Below are 13,124 nucleotides of genomic sequence, written 5' to 3' on the forward strand. Positions count from 1 at the left end.
TCCAAATTGTGCATTTTTCCCCCTATATTGCTTTGAGAATTAATAATATGTTTACCTCTCAAAAAATACATACTCGCCTAAATTTTTTTCTTTTTTCAGAGTACCACTCTTTGTAATCATGTGTAAGCGAGTTTATGGGCTGCCGGACCAAATCGGCAAGAATGTGACTGAGAAGGATTTGTGATGCCTTTTTGGCTCTGAAAACCCGGGCTTAGGAAGGATTTTCTAGGTCTTCATGGACAAGCAACAGAGCGGAAGGTCCACCCAGTCCTGAACATGATAAACAGAATAAACAACCACATCACTTTTAGCTCTCCTGAATTTCAAGTTTTGGTCCTGCTGTGTAATATTTGATGGTACATATAAAATAATTTTTAAATATTTTTAAAAGTAATTGTGTAACTTGCATTTTCAGCATCTTTACTTTAGGCGTCAGTGTCAAACGACCCTTCAGAATCAGAAAACACATTTTGAAACCTCAAAAAAGGGAGGAATGTGAATTCCACGTGTTGTTATGGTCCAGTGATTATAACAACGACTCATATAACCACATATCTGTCTGTATTATTATGGAGAGAGAATTGCTGGGGAATTGAAGGGAGAAGACTTTGTTGACAAATGAAGAAAAATAACACCCTGAGCAACATCAAAATAAGTGTTTTGTTCTTCATAATCTGCGTCTGGACCACCGCCGTTCTTTTCATCGATTGTCCTCAGTGTAGAGGGGGATTCAGAGGCAGGCTATCATTTATGTTCTTGCTAATTAGTTTTTCTTGGCTTCTGTGTTGTCAAGAGAAAGTTGTCTGGCATCATTCAGTTTAATCAATGTCATAGTTTAATCTCTGGGTACCTCAGAAAGTTTGGAAAACCAAAAGCATGTTTTTGTGCGAGCTTGTTAGCAAATTTTCCTCTTTACAACTTTTACTTTCTTTCTTTTTTTTTTTACATTTTGACATGACTTGGGCTATTTTGCATCACCGATGCAAATTTATTCATTTATTTATTTGCTTGCTTATTCATTAATTTGATCAACTTTTGAAATGTATAAATAATTTACCATCATTTAATTTCCCTCATGTTGGTCCAAACCGGATATTTTAAGGAAATCTTGGGTCCAAGCCACCCTGAACCCCATTGACAGAAAGACAAACGAAAAAATTTCTTTTTCCACAGAAGAAAGAAGAGGTTTGCAACAACATAAAGGTGAATAAATGACCAAATTCTAATCTTTATATGAACTATCCCTAAACTGACGATTATCTGAACTTTAAATGTCTTCTGTCACGATGCAATGAATAGACAAATAGCAAACCGTCTGGATTCGGTTGCGCTCGTGTGCTGCATCAATTTTATCACTGCATGGTGAACTAGATTAACAGGATGAGAGCCTTTACCCGTACGACCATTAAATATCTACCGGCAATAAATCTTAACTTAGCATCAGTGTTTATGTTGCATGGGTGGAGGAGGCATTTAGACGGACTGGAGGCGACAACAAAGGAAGACTTCCCATTCAAAATGGAGGATGGGCGGGCTAATTCGAGAATGGGGATTGGAAATGTAATGGTCTTGTCTTTCGACTTTGCCCCCAGGCCAATACAGAGCCTTCTATCCATCGTTCTTCAGAAGACAAATGATCTACGGGTTAGAGTGGCCGCTGCGGTTTCATCAGTGCGACACAATCAACAGTATTGTAGTGGTGCTAGATCAAGTGGAACGCTGCAGTTGAGCAAGACTTATGAGTGTCGGGTAATTTAGAATCAATGGAAGAAACTGCTGTGTTTGTGTCACCTAAGCATCATCTCGCCTCAAGCCCTCACAGTGGAGCTCTTATGTTAGACACGGACCCTCACTGATTCCTCCCGTGAATGATTCAGATGTTTCAGAAGTAGATTTAGCCGCTGCTGCCATTCTGGCCTGTGACCAAACTCATCCATATCATTCCATGCCACTTTGTCAGGTCAGAGCAAGGACAGAAAGGAATAGTTCACCAGGGAGAAAAAAAATGTTTTGGGGAAAACAACCTAAACAACCTTTGGTCTTTGGGGATGTCCGAATGTGTCGCACAAGTCTTAAAAAGTAAAAGCCAGAATGCTTTGAATGTTTTGAGGTCATAAGTTCCAAAGGTTTTGCAAATCTCATGATCTGCAGTGCACAACATCAACAAAAGATACAGAGAAGCTAGAGAAATCTCTGTGTGTAAGGAGCAAGGCCGAAAACTATTGTTGAATGCCAGTGGTCTTTTGGCCCCAGACGACACTGCATCACTCATCGTCATGATTCTGTCATTCTAACGTTACTAAATGGGCACAGGAGTACTTCCAGAAACTGTTGTCGGTAAACACAATCCACCGTGTCATCTGCAGATGCCAACTAAAGCTCTATCGTGCAAAAAGGAAGCCAAATGTGAACATGGTCCAGAAGCACTGTGGTGTCCTGTGGGCCAAGGCTCATTTAAAATAGACTGTTTAAAGTGGAAAAGTCTTCTGTGGTCAGATGAATCCAAATTTGACCCTCTTGTTGGAAATCACAGACATCATGTCTTTCGAGCTAAAAAGGAGGGAGACCTTCCAGCATGTTATTAGCATTCAGTTTAAAAGCCAGCATCTCTGATGGTATTATAATTGCATATGGTATGGGCAGCTTGATATTTGTAGCAGGCATTAAATTTGAAATGAGCTCATTTTGTTTATAAAATTGTACAATTTCTCAGTTTAACCGTTTGTGTTATCTATGTTCTATTGTGAATAAAATATTGGCTCAAATGCTTTTAGTATTCATTTTATTAAATGTCCCAGCATTTCGGGTTGTAATAAGTTTGCTTTTAACAGGATTTGATGCTCTCAAAATGGGGTATGGTGTCATGATTTATAGCTATACTAGTAATGCTAGTGGGAGGAACAGACCATAAGGTCATGTAGAGTAGTAGTCAAAATTTTAAGTGGATCCAAAGAGTTAATCAAAGCTGCCCAAGAACGCATTGTGGTTTTGGGACGTTGATTAATGTTTACTAGTGTAAATAAATGTATGTAAACATATGCATATGTGTGTGTGTTTTAATAGCAATATCTGGCAACACTGATCACTAGCGCCTAAATTGACTACAAAAAAGGCCATGGCAGGTTATTGCTAACAGAGAAAACATTTTTCACAAACATCTACTTGTCTGTCTCTTTTTAAAGTGCATAGTGTGTAATGAGTTGTATTTGCAGGGATTGTTGCAATTCTTAACCCCATCCTAGACCTCACCCATTTTCAAAGCCTGGTTACTGACATGCACAACGCAAGTGTATTTGCTAGTTCCAGCTCAACGCAGTTATCATTTTCACATCCTGTCCCACATTGTTTAAACCACAAATGCATTTGGGCCCATTTGTGTGCTCATGGGTGTGCTGGTCAGGTGGTGCATTGATATTTTGGGGCAACTGAAATAGACTATGCCATTGACCAACTAAATCTGTTCTATAGTGCACGTTGCAGTAATTTATTTTATTTATTTTTTTATTTTTTTGTATTTAACGTGCAATATGCACCTATAGGCAGGTCTACAATATGCTTACACTCTGCTTATTACTCACACAGCAGCACACAAACATGCCAAATATGATTATTATTGTGTATATGCTACATAAATATAAAAATGTCTAGGCCTACATGTCATAATGCTAGTCACTGAGTCGTGCAATTTACATTTTTCAGATTTAGGCTACCTATGTGCTTGACCTTGAGTAGATCCATTTCCATAACTTGCAGGTAAGATTGAGAAATAGCTGAAATTAGATTTACTTACTAGTTTAGCATATAACCATTTATAATTGCGGTAAAGACATTTGGATGAACCTTTCTTTTAGCGAAGCAATCCGCAGAGTTCAAGTCAATTCCTTTTAGTACGGTTTTCATTCTGCATGCCGAATAAGAGCATCATTGACAGTTCAAATGAATAATTCATCCTTTATTTGCCGCCACAGCAAAATGCTAAATGCTTGCCTTTTTTTTTTATAATCTTTTGCTACTTTTTTGTCAACTCCTACACGACTCAGTCATCATTCAGAAACAGGAAATAAAAAGGCAGGAAAGCGACGTGCCAGATACTCGCCAATGGAACATCTGGGTGCCTGTGAATGCTGTTATACGCTTTCTCTTGTCCCTCGAGCCGGAAAATGAAAGACGACATGCGGAGGGGTTGACAGGTAAAGTGATTGCCCCCTGTTGAGAGGTTGGCAGCATCACTCTCTATACTTCTCTCCTTTCTGCTTCTTTTCCTTGAGCCGCTCTCATCTCAAAAGTGGCCCCTCGTGGGGCCCCCGAAAACACGGAGAGAGAGAGAACACAACAAACAAACACTAAGAATAACCGGTGGGAGGGGCTTGTTTCTATTGGCTTTAGATGACCGTTCAACGGGTCACACAGTAACGAAAATGATCTTGGACATCACAGCTGATGTTGTTTGTGATGGTTTTGACAGATGCAGCAATGGCATTTAATATTTCTCCCTTTCTTCTTCTTCTTTTCCAGCTGGCGGGCACTGAAGGCAGAGAAAGGAAAGCACTTAAATGTTGGATTCAAACCAGCATGTTTGACACCTTTTATAAATGCACTGACACAGTCAGACCTCTCTTTATGTGACACCTCTATCATTTTGAATGGCAAATCTAAATATGGAGGGTTGCAGTATTCAATGGCTGACAGAGAACATTCTCTTTGGCTTGCTAAAAGCTGTCTCAATGCAGCTGACAGCTGGAGAGGAAAGTGAAAAAGCTTCACTGGTACTTCAAACATAGGTAAAAATGACAAATGGCAAATAATGGCCTCCAAAATATTTTGGAATTATCCACTCCGTCTGAATCTCAAATAGGGCCTAAAGCTAGTATGGCTTGGTTAAAGGCACATAAGAAAAGTAAAAGCTTTACTTAAAGATATATGAGCCACGGTATATGGAAATTTACTTTAAATAGCCTTTCCTAATGTATTAACAACATCAATCTTATTTCAGTTTCATTTGACGTTTTAAAACGGCCATCTGCCTGAGTGGATCCTATGCCACAAAGACTTTTTTTTCTTTTTCATGACGTGCTGCATGCAGGGGTGTGGGAACAAATCTAAAAAAAAAAGAAGAAGAAAAATGAGGAGGACACATTATAAATCTCATCAGCTTATATCATGAATATTGAGTAGGTGACATAACTTTTGCACAGTCATCCTAGCTGAATTCCTGAAGAAAAAGGAGGTGGGCGCTACTGTAGCTCTTTCAGCTGATAAACGTTTTCTGATTATCAAACAAAAAAAACTGCAACATAAAACTAACCTGTACACCTTTCAGGGGGTGATCACATATCCTCTGAAGCAGATCGACGTGTTTTTATAACAAAAAATCGTTCTAGTTTTAAAATTATAACGTAAATAGCTGACTGACTGACTGAGTGGCGAGTTCCAGCTTCAGCTGACTTCTGACTCAACGTACGACGTATGACATAAGTCGAAAGAAAGAAAGTCATATGCACCTAGGATGACTTCGGGGTGAGTAAAATATAGGGCAGTTTTCATTTTTGGGTGAACTATTCCTTTAAGCTAATTTATTCATTACAATTAAATTCAAATCACCTGATGGCTTAATTGCACTCAGATAAAAGCATCATGGTATCCCTGAAAGTGAATTTGTGCTCACAGAACATAAATCCCATGAAATGTGTATAAACCGGCATATAAAACTGTTTTAAAACCCCAAAAAAGATCTTGACTAGTGATTTGGGAAACGTTTCACTATGTCTTAAACTTAAGGTTATTTACGAACCGCTCGCATTGTGTTCCTTTTTTTACATTTCCAGGACTAGTATCTCATTAAATCTATTAAAAACAGATGGAAAGAAACCTTTGGGGGATTTCCATAGCTCACTGAAACCACCTACAGACAGAAGGTGATTCAAACAGGTGGAAGATGAGTCACCACTAATGTCTGATAAAGCATACCAGTTGACAGTGGAAGGTTACTCTTTAAACCACAAACAATAAACCAATATAAACTCTTTAAGATCCGCAAAGAGATCACCCGCCGCAAATGGGGCCACATTGCTGCAATTACGACTGTACATCAAGACAGCTTATGAACCCTAGGTAATGACTCAGGCACTTATCTGCTGTCTCCTAGTCTCCTAATACATTGTTTATTGGCGTACCACACAGCCCTAATTAAACACAAGAGCTCCTCTGGTGAGTTAAGGGGGAAAAAAATCAGAGAAGCATCAGAGCTTCGGACGGTAATTAACCTAAAAACCGAGGCTTTATAAGAGACTAGCTTAATGAAGTGCTGTTCCTTTAAAGAACAAAACTCTGTTTGCTAACATTGAGGGTTCATGTTACAGTATGACATTTTTAATTGTAACTCCGCTGACGTGCGAGATAGGGAAAGAAAAAAGGAAGTGGCCCAAGAATGACAGAAAAGCGGAAAGAGTAAGAGCAATTATTTGATTCGGGTTTCTTTGAGGCGACAACGAGCCAAACTGAGCTGTCAAATGTTGGCATTTGCTTTCCTCGCATGAAAATTATTTGTAATGATAATTATGAAATAACAAGGCTTGACAGAGACAGATCACTTTGCAGACGTTGGACTGCAGTCTATATATATATATATATATATATATATATATATATATATATATATATATATATATATATATGCAAATAATACTGAAAGAAAATTCCACAAAAAATAAGGGTAACACTTTACAATAAGGTTGTATTAATTAACATTGATAAATGCATTAGTTAACATGAACTAACAATGAACAACTCTACTGTTCAGAATATTAATGTTTTGTTAATGTTAACTTTCCTTATTTACTAATGCTTAGCAAATAGTTCATGCATTCGTTAACATGGACTAACAATGAACTATGTCTGTAAACACCTTTATTAAATGAGCTTTATTTAATTATACTACACATGTACACATATGTAGCAACACAATGGTTAATCAAAACTCCCTATATGGGCTCTGATTTGGGTGATTGGTAAACTTGGAAATCGTCTGAACATCAACGGATAATGTTTGTCATATTTGTGGACTGTTTATCAACTGTATATTCATTTAGTTTATTGGTTTAATCCGGGTCGGAGTAGTACATTGGAATTTGAATAATCTATAGTTGTCACTTTTTGATATCAAAGCAAATGTATGCATATTCATAGTCAACATATTTTGTTTTTGCTTGATTCTATGATGGCTTTCAGAACACACAGCCGTCACGCAGCAGTCACTGTCACTGCGAAATGGATGGCGAGCATTTAGCTGCACAAGAAAAAGCAGACATTTTTTAAATCCCCCTTGAGCGGCGGGACAATATGAGCCGCATGTTAACACAGAGGTCTCATTAGAAGTATTCTCTAACATGCTGGACATCCATCATACAGAAGAGCAGGAAAGACAGACAGTTCACTCTTTTCCAGAAGCTTGGCAAATAAAGACTCGGCCATTGATTCGTACGTTTTCGTTTTTTCATACAGACAGCGGTGTTGGTCCCCTGGGTGCCAGAAGTTTGATGGTTGTTGTAAAGCCGTAATTGGTCAGCATGTGGCATTTGTCCTATTATCCTTTCAACGCGGGTTCAATAATTTTTAAACAAGCTGTTGTGGTCCAAACGTGTATCATTGCGTTCGAGTGTTGATCGATATGTCAGTGTTGTCTAAAAATGCACCATTTCTTTGTGTGTGTGTGTATGCCTTTGGGGTGTGTAACAATGATTGGAATCCCTGGATGGATGGTGGTCATCTCAGTGTTTCTACGAGGTTCCCACTGTTTGGGGAAGTAAAATTTACAAATGACATCTATAATATCTCCATTATTTCTCCTAGACAGGAATTAAATGATGCCTTTTGCTTGGATTTTTCTCCTACAAAATAAAAAAGGCAAACATTGGCTCAGTTAAAACTTCAAAAGTGCACCTGTACACACAGTTCAATCCAGTTTTGAGTTTAAATAAACATTGCAGTTACACACCCACGTTTACCTGCACAATGCTACGACCTCAAAACGCTTTCATCATTTGTAAACAAATACTTTTTAAGTTGCAAAAACAGAAAAACTCTCACTGGGGCTGTACACTCTCAAAAGGTACTAATAAGTACCATTAAACATATAAACAGTACTACGCACTCTTTGGGGTTGTACATTTTGAAAAAGCACCGCCCCATATATTCTTTTCTGAGAATATATGGCCAGCTCTATATGTCTGGCTTTCCTGAAGTAGTAAACTTGCTCGGAAGCACACCTGGTACAGTAAAAGGTCACTGTCATGTTTTCTTTTGTCAGCACTGTCAGTTAGGTTTAGCGTAGGTCGTAAGTAGTTGCTTTATTATTTAATGCAATATAGCCTTTTAGCACCACTCACCAGACATTTTATTTCCGATCTGCCACGATATAGACAACAATCAACTTCGACAGCAAATTCGAATGAATGGTTTTAGATGTAACCAAACAAGCTTTCAAAGCCACTCTATGGACAATTTACTTCAAAGTGCAGCAAAATGTGAAAGAAACAACATAATGTAATTTTGCAGACATGTCACCACGGGCACATCTTTCCAGTGTCCCTGTGTTGGAAAATGCCCCAATAAGAATTTCAGAAGGATCACAACAGTGACACAAATTGATCTCAATTTACTGTAAACCCAAGCTCAAATGATCAGAACTGCTATTGCATTAATTTTAAAGCTTTGTGTCTTTACCGTATATACATAATGGTGTCACCGGCATTCATTTTCAGTTCTCCCAAGAAACTAGAAGAAACATCTGAGATAAAGTTTTTAAATAACACATTAAGTACCCTGAGCTATGGAACGGCAACTTCAGAGTTATGAAAATTTCTTCTGGGATTACCTGATCAAGGTAGTTTATCATAATCATGACTGTGTAACAAAAAAAAAAAACGGCACAGAAGCATCACCATTTCCACGCTGACATCCACTTCATCTTCGGGTCACAAATGAACAGTTCACTTCTTACTAATCATTATGCAAAGTGAGAAACCTTAAAGGTCTGCTGGACAAGTGTGAGCCCCATTGGGCAGCATTTCGATTGAACACTCTTTTAGGTCGAGCGCTTATCTCGAGTGTGAAGTAATGCACACAAACAAGGAGATGAAAGGTTGGTTCATTTGTCTAATAGGTGTTAGCTCTTTACTAAAGCACAAGCGGGAGTCATTTTCTGGCATGCTATGAGACTCTTTCATATGATTTGAGCCTGTGAGCCATTTCTTTCGCTGCTAATGTGATGCCGCTAAAGTGAGTTTGTTTCGAAATAAAAATGAAAAGCATCTGGTAAATGACTGCTTACTTACTAGAGGACATCCGGCATATGTTTTGGGGGAGCCAGTCTCCTGAAGAGCTTAACAGTAGGGTTCTCAAAGTAGAAATGACAGCATCTCTTAGCGAAATTGATTTAGCGTTACAAAGCTTAAGTACTATGTTAAGTACCAGACTACTCGCAATCTCAAAACACGATCCACCAATCGGCGAAGACAGCCTCACCATGGAAAATTTGGGATTTGTAGGAACTGTAGGGAGTGTTGTGAGATAGACATCCATCAAACCTCTCATCCCAAACTTAAAAAGTTTTCTATACTAGGTTATTGAATTTTCTTTGTAACTTTCAATCTTTGATAGTCTGTTTGTTGTTTCCAAAATGAATTTTAGCATCCCTTTTGGCTTTCTTTAAATGGGTTCTATGAACTCTCTCATCATGAAATTACTTGTCCGTTGCGCAGAGAATGACTCATTCTGTCACAAGTTCCCCTCGAGAAAAGATTGGTTAGTCTAATAATGTAGTTTGGTCAGTTTATATGCCTTGCATGGTTATACTGAGGATAAGTTGTTGTTGGAAATGTTGACTGTGGGCATGTTTCGCTTCCTCTGTGCGTGTATGTTTTTCCCCAGTTCATTTTAGAAGTCAAACATAGCTGGATATGCTGAAATTTGCAAGTAAAGTTGCTCTGAGACCCTAAAACCTGCAATTCTGCGTGTTGCTTTACAATTCAGATTTGCTGTTTTCCTTTCTTCCCTGCTATGTTGATCTTGTGGGTGTCTTTCTATGTATTTGACCTTTCTTTTGCTTGGACGGCTCCTCATAAAATCACAGACATTTGGCTGTTTGAAGCGGCATTGCTTCAAAAGTGGACTTTTTTTGAGACTCCAAAGTAACAGACAATTTAGTACGATGAAATTGATCGTTTTGAATTTGCCATTTCTCTCAAGCTGCACTAAATAAACAGCTAAAGAAATTACCTGTCGTTTAAGTTTTCTGTCGCATCGCAGAGTTTTGGTTGACGAAAAATGTTTTTTCTTTTGAACCAATACTTTGCGAATGATTTGTATTACAAAACATTAAGCAATGATTTAAAGATGAGATGATATAACAATTAATCATATTTTTTAATTCTTATGGCAGATTGCTAATATTATTATGTATTATTATTTTTATTCAGTATATTATTGTGGTTACAATTTATAATCATAGTCTTACATTGTAAATTGTTTTTAATTATTTTATTAAATGATCAATAGTTATTAAAATTTAAAAACAATGATCAAATATTATGTAATTTATAAATTTAATCTATTTTATTGGTATTACCATTCTTATATTAATAATTAATAATTATAATAAATTAATAATAAATATATAATAAATAAAATTATAATAAATAATTTTAAAACAATTTCAATTCAGTATCTATTTAAAAAAAACATTGTGAAACTGCAATTTTACTGTATCAATTAAATGCAAAATTCTGCACAGTCAAAAATCAACGTATTAGAATGATTTCTGAAGGATTATGTGGCACAGAGGAGTAATGATGCTGAAAATTCAGCTTTGCATCAAGCACGAATCGCATTTTAAAATATATTAAAATTACACTTTGTGTTAACAACAACAACAAATAGTATTTAAAATAATACTTCACATTCAGTTGTTAACGTTTCACAATGTTACTGGATTTAAATAAATGCAGTTTTCGTAGCACAAGAGACTTCTTATTAGCTCTGCATATTGTTGGGTCTATGCCATTCATGGTATGGATCCTACGTTTTAGATGAGTCTTGTACCCTTTAAAAAACCGACATCATATTAGGTCGCAATGCAATGGCCAGTGTAAAATTGGGATCCTAAAGCAAAAACCAGCTGAGACCCACTGATCAAAACACAGGTCAGTTCACTCGTCCAACGGTGCATGTTTTCCAGATGGCCGCCCACCTAGTTTTCGGAAAACTCCCAATCCTAGCAGAGGAAGTCGGTTTGGCTTGTTTTGAGAAACAGGATTTGCAGTACAAAAAAAAAAAAACTAGAAAAGATGGAGGAAGATCACGGAGGTGATGCTAAAAGAGAGAGTGATGTGTTGGCAAAGCTCTCCGCAACCCCCCCGTCTGGACGTACGTGCTTGTGCGCATGCGCCCGCGACCTTCCTACACACTCTTGCAAGTCTCTCGCTATCTTTTTATCTCTCTCTCTCTCTCTCTCTCTCTCTCTCTCTCTCTCTCTCTCTCTCGTTCTGTCTGAAGCAGGGACGCGCTCTACCAATCTCTCTCGCGTTCACATTTCCTCCCTCTCCATCGCAGACTCTTCCCTTCCATCACCGCGTCTGTCTCCGAATCATGCGGCAATGACAATCCCGCACTAATTAGCCCAGTGCCGGTGTCTGTCAGCCCGACGGCGTCGCGTTTACGTGAGCGACGGCAAAGTCAGCAAAGTTGCTGCCCTCCGGTCCGGTCCGAAAAGCACCTACCCACCCCCACCCTCCGCCGCCACCGCCGAGAACGCAAAAAGAATCACAAACCCCGTGGAACTGTTCTTCTTCCCGTTATGAACGGGTGACTCGCGTGATGAACGGTGCTGAGGAGACACTGACGGCTCACCTGTAGCCCGCGCGCTCGGCCGGCATTGGGTTGCGTTTAAAGCGCAGGACCGCACTGGTAACGCGCACAGGCGCGCTCTTCTGATGAATAATGATTGACTGCCTCTGAAAGATCTGCGTCAGTTGTAGCTGCAGCTTTCTGAACTGTGCCGCAGGCAATTACTTTGTTTTATATTAAAAAAAAAAAAAAAAAAAAAAAAAAAAAAAAAAAAGGAGGAGGAGGAGGGAGAACCGAGCGGGAGCTCGGAAAAGATCACAGTGCCATCTAGTGGAGGCTGTCGGTGGAGGAAGTTGTTGTTTACAGGAAAGGTAATTAAATTACCCCATTAACTCAGCTTGAGTTTTTCGGGGGAAAAACTGTGTGTGGGAGGTAACTGAAGCAAGGTTAGCTATAAAACAAGTCTATATTCGTATACTGCCGGCAGTCGGGTAACTACTTTATTTCACAATTTATCAGAGCAGAAGTTGTTCCAGTGAGACGCGCAATCTTTCGAAGGTTAATGAGGGAGACCCTGACTATATTTTCCTATAACGGACCAGAGGGAAAATGCACCTTATCTTTAAGCGCGTTGCCGTCGCAGGAATGAGTCGTACGAAGTATCAAAAGAGTTTTGTAATAACATTTCACAGTATTGCTTATTACTTCAATTGTATCAAATAAAGCAGCTTATTAAGCACAAGACACTTCTTTTAAAACCTTTTAATGGTAGTGCATTTTGAAATTTAATAGTTGAGCATATTATTATTATTATTGTAGATTTAGATGTTCACTGATGCTTAACTTTGCACAGAAATAAACGTCACAGGTGCAGTTCTTTTCAAAATGTACTAATATGTACAATTCAGATACTAATATGTACATTTTAGGTATTTATATGTACCTTTTCTGTTTTTTTAAGTGTATCTGACACTTTATTGGGTTGCCACTAGATGTCTAGCGTATAAATGGGATTAAAACCAGCAGACATGCATTGATCTAAAATATATATCTTCAGCCACTACAAATCAAGCTTCGGTCTATGCAACAGATGCGTCAGTCTTCGTGTCATTTTCTAATTCGTACCGCATGAGCTTTGGATAAAATGCTACGGCACTGCAGATTTTATGCAGAAATCAATCAGGGATCCCTTTATGGATTCCCCTACGCCCGCTTTTAAAACATTCGTCTTTGTGTTGGCCGGGACGGCGAGAGCTAAAAATACCCCCGCTTTATGTTTAGAG

General features: G+C 38.4%; 1 long non-coding RNA gene across 1 annotated transcript; it reads right to left on the minus strand.

Annotated features, from left to right (window-relative positions):
- Window positions 1-3,924: 3,924 nt before the first annotated feature.
- Window positions 3,925-12,046, minus strand: LOC122346152. Its single transcript, XR_006251102.1, has 2 exons — window positions 11,905-12,046; window positions 3,925-4,525 (listed from the first exon to the last, which is right to left on the minus strand). It is a non-coding gene; the product is annotated as an uncharacterized LOC122346152 (long non-coding RNA).
- Between the last annotated feature and the right edge of the window lie 1,078 nt (window positions 12,047-13,124).

Source organism: Puntigrus tetrazona, chromosome 1 (assembly GCF_018831695.1).
Source record: "Puntigrus tetrazona isolate hp1 chromosome 1, ASM1883169v1, whole genome shotgun sequence".
Lineage (NCBI taxonomy): Eukaryota > Metazoa > Chordata > Actinopteri > Cypriniformes > Cyprinidae > Puntigrus > Puntigrus tetrazona.